At 40.6% G+C, this 11,109-nt stretch overlaps 1 pseudogene; it reads right to left on the bottom strand.

Moving 5' to 3' along the window:
• Positions 1–2,368: 2,368 nt before the first annotated feature.
• On the bottom strand, positions 2,369–5,567 carry LOC114497950 (annotated as a pseudogene).
• Between the last annotated feature and the right edge of the window lie 5,542 nt (positions 5,568–11,109).

Raw genomic sequence — 11,109 nt, 5'->3', positions numbered from 1 at the left:
CTCCCCTTCATACTGGAGGTGAATCTCATAGCAGGATGATGGACCAGGAGGGAAAGTTAAAATACTCCTATAGAGGCAAGCAAACCATTTTAAAATTTCAAATTCAAATAAATGGGTAAGTATAGGAGATTGTTCTGTGTGGTGTGGGCCCAGCTCCCACTCAGAGATGAACAAGACTCATGCCCTTGGATAGGTTCTCCTGTAGGGAATCAGGCCAACATTGTACCTAGACTGCTATGAGAATTGCTTATGCTAAAACTCCCTCACACTGAATTGAGGCAGCAAACATTTACTGTATATCTTCAAAGTAACTTCCTAAAATCCATGCTAAACCTTCCAAGGATGACTGTAACCAGTTCAACCACTTTTCCCTTTTCATTTGCCAATATCCTTCTTCTGTGATGTGATTAGCATCATCCTCTCCTTTGTTTTCTGTAAAAGGTAACCACCTAAAGTGAACCTGTGCATAGTGAATGAGGACCATCATGTAATGTGCCCAGAAAAGCAATGAAAGCTTGTCAAGGCAAGGGCCAAGGATTTTCTCTTCTTGAGAGAGAAGCCGTGCCATTCCTTTTCCTCCACAGGATTCGGTAGTCTGTTTGAATTTGTTGTGTCTCATCCATAATGCTGTGGACCCCATGAGCCGTGGTCCGTATCAGATAAGAGTGGTTCCATATGGCCATTTCTCGTAACAAATGACCAGAAAATGCCAGTGAAGGGGCTCCAGACAATGTTTCTGAGTGGCTCATTCCTGCAACTACACTTAATAATGGGACAATTAGTGACCCTGAAATAAATATTCTGGGTACAAATACAACAGGAACACGTCCTGCACAACAGGCAAGTGGGGTATAGGCCCAGGTATAAAGGCCAAAAGTCAGCTGGGGAGGACAAACATAAAAGATTATCTGTAGGCCTGATGAGGAGACTGAAAAAGGAAGTCAGCACAGGCAAGGTGGCACAGATATCCCATAGAAAAGGTCAAACAGAGCCTATAAGGGTGCAGTCATGGAGTGAGGCAGTATCTTATAGTTTTCACAGTGTTCCTGACTGGTGTGTGAACATTTTCTTGCACCTGGTGCGGGCTAAGTTTAACCTCATTCCACATCCAGACTATCCTATCATAGGTATCTTCATGTGGTGGGCATCCTTGTGGCTTTTAACTGCCCAACCTGTGCCTGCAATGTAGCAGCTGACCTTCCATCAGGGAACATTAGCTCACAAAATCAGGATAGATAGCAAAGAAAAGGGAACATCCCCCAGTTCCAGGACAGCAAAAGAAGGTTAATGCTCTGGCATCCTCTCCTGGCAATGGATCACCAAAAACTGTTGCACAGGTAATCAGGTTAGTGGTCATGAACAATGAATTGAGCCAAACATAAAAAGAGTTTATAGTAGAAAAAGTGTATATTTATTGAGCAATAGTACACTCCACAGAACATGGGACTGGACTAACTCCAAACAGACTGACCTTCAGTGGCTAGAGGAATTCTGTTCTTATAGGGCAGATATTTCCTTGCTAGTTTTGGTGGGATTTTATTGTGCATGGGTAAGTAGTTATATTATTTTTAAGCTACTGTTCATGCAGCCTCCCATGATTTTCCTTGATTGGCCAGCATAGCAGGGGGTCTCACAATGCTAATTTATTATAATGCTGTTACAATGAAGTAGGAGTCATGCAGCATCTTCTGTGCAGGTGTAGTCATGATTCATTGTGATTCAACGCTTTTCCAGAAAGTGGGGGCAACTGGTTTTAGAACAGGGTCTCTCTTCTGTATTGATATCCTTTGTATTAGTATTGATGTGGCTCTGGAGTTTCCTCTTTCCTGAGGAACTGGTCTTAGAACATGATTTTTGTTCTGTATTGATGTCTTTTGTCTTAGTCCTGGGTCACCTCTGTAGTTTCCTTCCTCTTGACTATCTCCTGCTTCAGCATTAGAAATAGAAAGAGCAGACTGTGTAGCCTCTGGTGGTGGAGATAAGCCTGTGAGACAGGGTACACTTTCAGTATGAACTGATCCCATTCTTGAAGCTCCAGCCTGGAGAGCTCAGAATAGGGTCTGAGACTGTTGGCAAGACCAGAATGTCATGGTTTGAGTCCAGTTTCCTTCCCTTCAATGTTGGTTCCCTGTACATTTCTCTTCATTTCACTTTGAATAGTCTTCACTTTTTCCTCCATTTTGTGATCATACTCAACCAATTCTCTGAGCATCCTGATTACCAGTGTTTTTAACTCTGCCTCTGATAGGTTGGCAACCTCTCTATTGCTTAGTTCTATTTTTGAAGTCTTTTTAAAAAAGGTATGCTCATTTTTATTACACAAAACCATACCCTTGATTGAAAAAGTGTTGTAAAATACTGTATATCCTTACTCTGGCCTCTCATTGATTGTTCCAAATTTTGCTAGAAGCCTAAACAATTTTCCATTTTGAACCTCCTTTGCAAGGTCCTCCTCTATGACATCATTTCTCATTTGAGAAGAATCCAATTGAGTATAAAATTGAGCACCAATCATGGGAATGATGTAATTGATATTTCTCATCCTGTTTTGGTCATTCAGCAGATATAAAATCAGGTTCTTCAGGTCAGAGGAGTAGTCAATTGTCACCAGTTCCATGGCTTTCTGTAAATTCTCCTGCTGAGTTCCTGCCAAAGAGTTGCAAGCCAAAGCCAGCACAACTTTTCCTAATGATATCAGATCTGCTTGCTGGTATTGAGCCATTGTAGGGAACCAGTCAGCATGGAATGGCAAATGTAGCTCAGCCCTATGGAAAAGCCCATAGATACGTGTGTCATGCAACAGAGAAACCCATGGATTGGTTCTCCCATGAAAAATCAGGCCTGTATTATAACTAGGCCACTTTGTGACTTGCTCTTGCTAAAACTCCCTCACCCTGAGTTCATGCAGCAAATGCTTACTGCATATCTCCAAAGTAACTTCCTGAAGTCTGCACTAACTCTCCCAAGGACTGAAGTGTAACCAGATCTATTACTCTTATTGTTCCCTTGCATTTATAAGGTTATTTCCTTGTTAATCTGTAAGAAGTAATCAGTAACATCCCTTCCATTGCTATCTGTAAAAAGCAATTACCTAAAGCAAACCTAAGTAATCTCCTCTTAAGAGAGTAGCCTTGCCATCCCTTTTCCTCCACAGGACTTGGTAGTCCATGTGAATTTGTCTCGTGTCTCATCCACAATGCCTCGGACACTGCTGGCCAGAGCCTGCATCAGCTGGCACCTGGAACAGGGACCCAGGGATATGAGCTGTCATTGTGGACAACACATCGACTTGGTGGGAGTGTGCACGCATCAGCCCATGTAAAGGCCAATGACACTGAGTGTTTTTTGGTTAGGTCATAGGGTGTGTTGGATTTCAGGGGAAAAGGGTTTTCTTCCTAGTCCACCCTCTCTTGTGACTGCTTTGCAACTGTACCTTCTTCAGCAAGCAGGAGACTTGCCCTCTCTCCCAAGCATTCACTGCAATCTCCTGGGCATGCGTCAAGTGGTTATAGCCAAAAGGGTTTGGCTTTAGAAGTCACCCATGACAGGATTACTTGTAACATGGACTGGGTCAGAACACTAGGTTTCCTGCCAGCCACAATCAAAAGTCTACATAATGAAAGGCACACTGTAAAAACACTCACAAGCCCATCCCCACGGCACAACCCCCAACTGGGTCTAGGCTTAGGAGAAAGAGCAAAGACTTTCCTTTTAATCAGCTTTAAAAACAGCAGCTAGTTGCAGGGCTATCTACAAGCATATCAGCAAATTGTTTCTTTCAAACCACCTCTTGTGGTCCTTTTGATTTGCTTTTCCCCTCCATCAGACTGTATAAGAAAAAGCAGCCTAGTTATAGTGCAGGCCTGAGTTTCCAGGGGGGAACCAATCCATGGGTTTGACTCCTGTGTGCCACATGCACCCATGGGCTTTCCATAGGGCTGAGCTATATTTGCCATTCCACGTGGATTGGTTCCCTACAAGCCATTAATGCCAATGGATTATTATTATTCCTGTTGTCAAATGTTGAAACATCAAATATTCCAACACAATTTACTCACAACCTAACTTTGCCAGTTATCAGAATCTTTGTTGGGTCCATAACTGGACATGCCAAACCTCCTGTATGAATGGTACACAATGCAGAACTCAACTGGAAAATATATGCCCAAATAAAAGATTCTGGCAATAATCCAGCATGTTGTCTGGACAATGGTCCATTGTGTTGATGTTACTTTCTCTTTGTGAAATATGTATCAGCAGTGGGGTCATTAAAGTGTCTGCTTATCATAGTCTCTCCTCCAGCATGGAAACCATATGCAAACACAAAAGAAGGCTCTGCAAATGTTTTAGTGATAAATACCTCATGCAAGTTTACAATATTTGAGTGCTGAATTTTTTTTTCTGCATATCAACCAGCACCATGCATTTTGTGTTAACGAGATGAAAACCATGTATACTCCGAAGACAACATGGCAGATCATCTTCACTATTTACAGCTTTGTAGCAAGATTTAATGTAACCGAAATTACTTGATTTCTGTATCTGGTTGGGGGGTGGGAATGGTTCTAGAGGGAATAGGCTATGGTAGCTATCAACTTCTGCAGGAACTGCTAGCATATCTGCTTTATCAATTTGAGCCATTGTTATTAAATGTCTATTAATGAGTTACTGTTGGAGCTCATTGGCCATGAAGAAGGAAGGTGCATTTGCTTTTGGTTGCATATAAGCAACATGAGGTGCAGTTGGAGGATAGATATGGTAGTTTGGAAATACCATTCCAGTCAAAGGGACTGGAGTTGTGTCTGTATAGAAGTATGTCATCCCACTGATAGTTCCCTTTTGAAACACCTGACTAGAGGACAAGAGTCTGAGAAACAGGATTATTAATAGGTGTAGGTGCACTGAAAAACACCATGTAATGGCTAGGTTTAGAGTGTGACTTCTTCTTAGAGTAGTAGAAGTACATGGAGTGATCTTGGGGGAATGAAGAAAGGAAGACCCAGCAGACAACTACATTCCTTGTGCTAATCCAACAGCAGCATGGCTTCCCATGGATGAGTGAGAGAAAACATGAAAGAAAGTAGACATATTTGACTGGGACACGTTACTCAGCCTGGAGGTTGATCTTCCTTTAGGAATAAACTCGCTTGTGGTAGGATTTGTTGTCTTTCTTCTATGGGAGATGTTGAAGGCACCAAAACCATTAAGCAAGGATGAAGCACGTGAAGTTAGAGGATCATGGCCTGCATATGGCTAGGCACTGTCATTTAAAAGGCTTGGGGAGCTGCTACTATTAATCATTCTCTGCATCAAGGGATATTTTGTTTCTACAGGGCTTCCAAATCCATTGACTCCAATAAAGCTAGTGCTGAAATAGGAATCTAGGAAACTGATATCAGCTAAAGCACCTCCATCTATTCCAGAAACTCCATGCACAGTCCATCAAGTACACTGCTTTTCTCTCCTCTGCTGGGTGTGGCTCCTGTCCCAGGGGACCCAAAGTCCAGCTTCTTGGGCCCTGAGGACTGCTCAGCTCCCCTTCCCAGGACCATTCTTGGCAGAAAGCCAGCTATGGGCACACCTAACAGAGCTAGGAAGATTCTGTTGCTGTGGAAGCTGAGGCCCAGGGAGGCTCCAGTGGCTGGGTCCTCATCAAGGAACTAACACTCCTCCCCTTAGAAGCAAATCTTACATAGTGGGCTAAGTGACCCTAGGTCAAACAGTGACAGGGAAGGACCCATGAAAGAACAACCCAACAACAATTAAAACCCAATTACATCTGAAAACCATCATAAAAGGCATAAAGGAGATCCCAAGAACATCAAGTTCAGGTGATCAGGGAGACTGCACCACTGTATCTCACAGGCCTCCTACCATAGGAGTTCATACCACAAAATCAGAAAGTCAAAATAGGTCAATTTAAAAAACAGAAGCCAGAAAGAAGAGTCCCACAAACAATGGGAAGAAAAATAAACAACCCCCAATCTAAAGGAAAGGAGGAATCCTCAGAAAGAATGCTAAATGAAATAGAGGCAAGTCAACTATCAGGTATTGAGTACAAAGCAATGGTTATAAGAAAGTTCAATGAACTCAATGTGAACTACCAAAAACTTTAAGGAATTACAAAGAACTTACTGTGAACTATATCAACATAAAAAGGACATGGAAATAATCAACAAGGGCCAAGAAGTAATGAAGAATACAATTTCTGAATTAAAGAACACAAAAGAAGGAATCAAAAGCAAGTTCAATGAAGCAAAGGATCAAATCAGTGAGTTGGAGGACAAACTAGAAAAAACCTCCCAAAAAGAGCAAGAAAAAGGAAAAAGACTGAAAAAAAATGAAGAGGGGTTAAGGGAAATGCAGGACAACACGAAGTGGAATAATATCCATACAATAGGGATACCAGAAGGAGAACAAGAAGACCAAGGGATAGAAAACCTGCTTGAAAAAGTAATGATGAAAAACTTTACTAATTTAATGACAGAAGAAGCCACACAAGTCCAGGAAACAGAGAGGGTCCCAATCAAGAGAAACCCAAGGAGGCCTACTTCAAGACACATCATAATTAAAGTGGAAAAATCACAAGATAAAGGGAGAATCTTAAAGGCTGCAAGGGAGAAACAGGAAGTAATATACAAGGGAGCTCAGATAAGGCTAGAAGCGTATTTCTCAACAGAAATACTAAAAGCCAGAAGGGAATGGTAAGAAATATTCCAATTAATGAAAAGCAAAGGCCTGTAACTGACAATACACAATCCAGCAATGCTCTCAATTAAAATAGAAGACCAAATAAAGAGCTTCCTTGACAAAAGAAATATCAAAGAATACACCTCCACCAAACCAGCACTTCAAAGATGCTAAAGGGTCTGCTTTAATAAGAGGAAGAAAAACAGTAAGAGAGAAAGGAATAAAAGTACAAAGGGAGTAAAATGGCAATAAATAAGTACCTATAAATAAAGTCCCTAAATTTGAATAGATTAAATGTTCCAATCAAAAGACATAGGGTAGCTGAATGGGTAAGAAAACATAGCCCACACATATGCTGCCTATAAGAGAAAGCAAAAACCTACACAGACTGAAAGTGAAAGGCTTGAAAAAAAATAATCCATGCACAGAGACAGAAAAAAAAAAAAAACAAAACAAACCCCGGGGTAGCAATACTTATATCTGACAAAGTAGACCTCAAAACAAAGGTCATAAAAAGGAACCCAGAAGGACACTTCATAATACTCAAGGGAAGAATCCATCAAGAAGAAATAAACATTATAAACATATATGCACCCAACATTGGAGCACCCAAATGCGTAAAGAAAATTTGGGAGGACTTCAAGAAAAATATAGATAGCAACACATTTATAGTAGGGGAATTTAACACCCTACTGTCAAAAATGGATAGACCTTCCAAACGAAATACCAATAAGGTTATTGTGGCATTGAACAATGCTCTAAATCAAATGGACTTAACTGATATATAGAGAACCTTTCATCCCAGAGAAGGAAAATACACACTCTTTTCAAATGCACATGAAACATTTTCAAAGAGAGACCACATAATAGGACACAAAACGAGCCTCAACAAATTCAAGAAATTTGAAATCATATCAAGCATTTTCTCCAACTACAAGGGCCTGAAAGTAGAAACAAACCTCAAGGAAAAAAAGAACTCAAAAATACTCAAACTCATGGAGATTGAATAGCATGCTATTAAAAATGAATAGATTAAGAATGAGATCAAGGAAGAAATAAAAAAGTTTCTGGAAACAAATGAAAATGAACACACAATAGTACAAAACTCATAGGACATAGTAAAGGCAGTCCTGAAATTGAAGTTCATAGCAATACAGGTCTATCTAAAAAAGATAGAAACATTTCAAATAAACAACCTAACAACAAAGACAAACCAGAGTAAGTAGAAGGAAGGAAATAACCAAGATCAGAGCAGAATTAAATGGCATAGAGACTAAAAGCAGTTCTAAGGATGAATAAATCCAGGAGCTGGTTCTTTAAAAGATAGACAAAATTGACAAGCCTTTAAGCAGACTCATCAAGAAAAAAGACACAGAACCCAAATAAACATGATCAGAAATGAAAGAGGAGAGATTACAACTGATACCATACAAAGGATTGTAAAAATTATACTAAGAATTATATGCCAAGAAATTTGAAAACCTAGGTAAATGGACAAATTTCTAGAAAACTATGATCTTCTAAAATTGTATGAAGAAGCAGAAAGCCTGAACAGACCAATAACAGCTGACAAAATTGAAGCTCTAATCAAAAAAGTCCCAACACACAGAAGCCCTGGATTGGATGGTTTTACAGGAGGATTTTACAAAACATATAAGAAAGAGCTAACCCCTATCCATCACAAACTTTTCCATTAAATCCAAGAAGAAAAGAGTCTTCCCAGACATAATCTTGTTGCTCTGGCAGGAAAAGTGGTGGCGAGTCCCTCTAGTGGAGAATGCCCCGAGCCCTTCTCCAATGAGGATTTTATTAGGGTTGGGAAGTGTAGGGGGATACAGCACACATGCATACCTTATCTATCAATGTCCAACAAAGCTATAATCATAAAAAAATAACACCATCTATAAGTAACAATTGAAGAAACACAGAAATCTTTTCAGGTTGGGGTCTGTGAGTCATATAGATGCCAGGTGGCTATAAAGGTATATATTACAAAATAGGGAGTTTCATTCCTTATGCCTTGAACTCAAACATCTGGGTTATATCCAAGAGGGCTCATTGCTGAGCAGAGCTGGCTTCAAAGGATAAAAATGTATATTTTAGGCCTGATTCCCACAGGATCCTTGGTGTTAGAATCAAGTCATGCCTGCCACCTGTGTTGTTACCTGGTTTTCCAGGGAGACTTACCAGCCCCTTTCAGAGCTTGCTCTCATGGGGCTACAATCTCTGAAACCATGCAGAGTGGTTCCCAACAACTTCCCCTGTTTTGTTTGTTATGGTGGACATGGTGGTAAGCCCAACAAAGCCTGCTACTTGTTCTTTGTGTATATGATCCCTGGAAAACAATTTATATATGCATTTCAAGATGTGAAAGACTGCAATGATTAGGAGGAGTCTTCCTATAGGCAACATGACCCAGATGTGAAAATTCAGTCCTTCAAATCAAGTTTTTGGATTGAGCTACTGTAAATTATCATGCAGGGTCTGAAAGACTGCTTGCTCAGTGAGTTGTTTAATGTCCTGAAGCTGCTGATGTAGCTCAAGCTGGAGTTGATCGATTTGTCCTTTGAGATTAGAGGAAAAGGCCCCTGACAAGCAATGCTGAACCTCCTTCCATGAATGCTGACTGGAGTTCCATTTCAGGGAAGTGACACACAGCTTAGAGAAGCCTGGATCACAAGTAAGCTATTGGTGAGGGACAGCAGCATCCTGACATTCTCCTGGCCATATTACTGAAGACTCTGGCTGAGACCCTGGCAAGGATCTCCTGGTCAATATGTGTTTGTTGGATCATTTCTTGAGTTGTATTGGTGAGGAGGGCATCAACAACATGAACAGTCTGTACAGATTCAGCTAGCTAGAGCAGTGGCAGCCACTGCAGTAGAGGCAGCTATAAAGATAGCAGAAACAATACAAGTGATGAGAGTTCCCAAGAAATGCAGCACTCTCATTTGAGAGAGAGCATGGTTGAGGGAGGCCAGGCCTTCTGGATCTTCCTATTCATTGGTAACATTAACTGGCAGCCAGGTTTTTGTTTGTCTGTGAACTACAAAAACCGTAGTGAGATTGAGCTGAGTAACAATAGCATGGGTAACACAGCTAGCATAGATAGAGCCAGGGGAAGTACAGAGACTAAATATCTTAGACTTATTATTATAGGTTAAATGAGGCATCCCTGGAATGGCTAGAAAAAGATAGGTATAAAAAGTACATACAATGACTCAGGAACTACTGACATTTTTATAATATAAAACCTCTTTCAGGATGTGACTCTTTTATATCGAAAGCATCCTACCATAAAAGTCCTAGAGGAAAACATCAGCAGGAAAATCTCAGATATTCCACCCATCAACATCTTCACTGATGTGTCCCCTAAAGCAAGGGACATAATGGAAAGAATAAACAAATGTGACAAGTTAAAAAGCTTCTGCATGGCTAAAGAAAACAGCATTAAAATGAAAAGGGAACCAACTATATGGGAAAACATATTTGCCAATGATACCTCAGACAAGGGTTTGATCTCTAAAATATATAAAGAACTCACACAACTCCACTCCAGGAAGACAAAAAAACCAATTAAAAATGAGTGAAAGACTTGAATAAACACTATCCCATGGAGGACATACAGAAGGCTCAGAAACATATGGAAAGATGCTTAGAATCATTAGCCATCAGAGAGATGCAAATTAAAACCACAATGAGATACCATTCACACCAGTCGGAATGGCCATCATAAACAAAGCAACAAACAAGAGTTAGAGAGGATGTGGAGAAAAGGGAACCCTAGTGTACTGTTGGTGGAAATGCAGACTGGTGCAGCCACTATGGAAAACAGTATGGAATTTCCTCAGAAAACTAAAAATGGAACTGCCTCTTGACCCAGCAATTCCACTGCTGGGACTATATTCTAAGAATCCTAAAACACCAATTCAAAAGAACCTATGCACCCCAATGTTCATAACAGCACAATTTACAATAGCCAAGTTGTGGGAGCAACCTAAGTGCCCATCAGTAAATGAATGGATCAAAACACCATGGTATATTTACACAATGAAATATTATGCAGCAGAGAGAAAGAAGGAGCTCCTACCTTAACTGGCAGCTTGGATGGAACTGGAGATCATTATTCTAAGTGAAATAAGCCAGGCAGTGAGGGACAAATACCACATGATTTCACCTTTAACTGGAACATAAACGACCAAAGGAAAAAGCAAGCCAAACATAACCAGAGACACTGAAAGGAAGAACAATCTGACAGTTCCCAGAGGGTAGGTAGGAGAGGATAATGAGGGAAAGGGTTTTCGGGAACTATTATAAAGGACACATGGAGAAAACCAAGGGGGAGAGTAGAAACAAGGGAGGGAGGGGGATTTAAGTAGGGTGGGGGGGAGTGTTGTAGGGGAAATGCAGACAACTATA

This window comes from Phyllostomus discolor, chromosome 5 (assembly GCF_004126475.2).
Source record: "Phyllostomus discolor isolate MPI-MPIP mPhyDis1 chromosome 5, mPhyDis1.pri.v3, whole genome shotgun sequence".
NCBI lineage: Eukaryota > Metazoa > Chordata > Mammalia > Chiroptera > Phyllostomidae > Phyllostomus > Phyllostomus discolor.
This window is presented reverse-complemented; position numbering and strand designations above follow the sequence as displayed.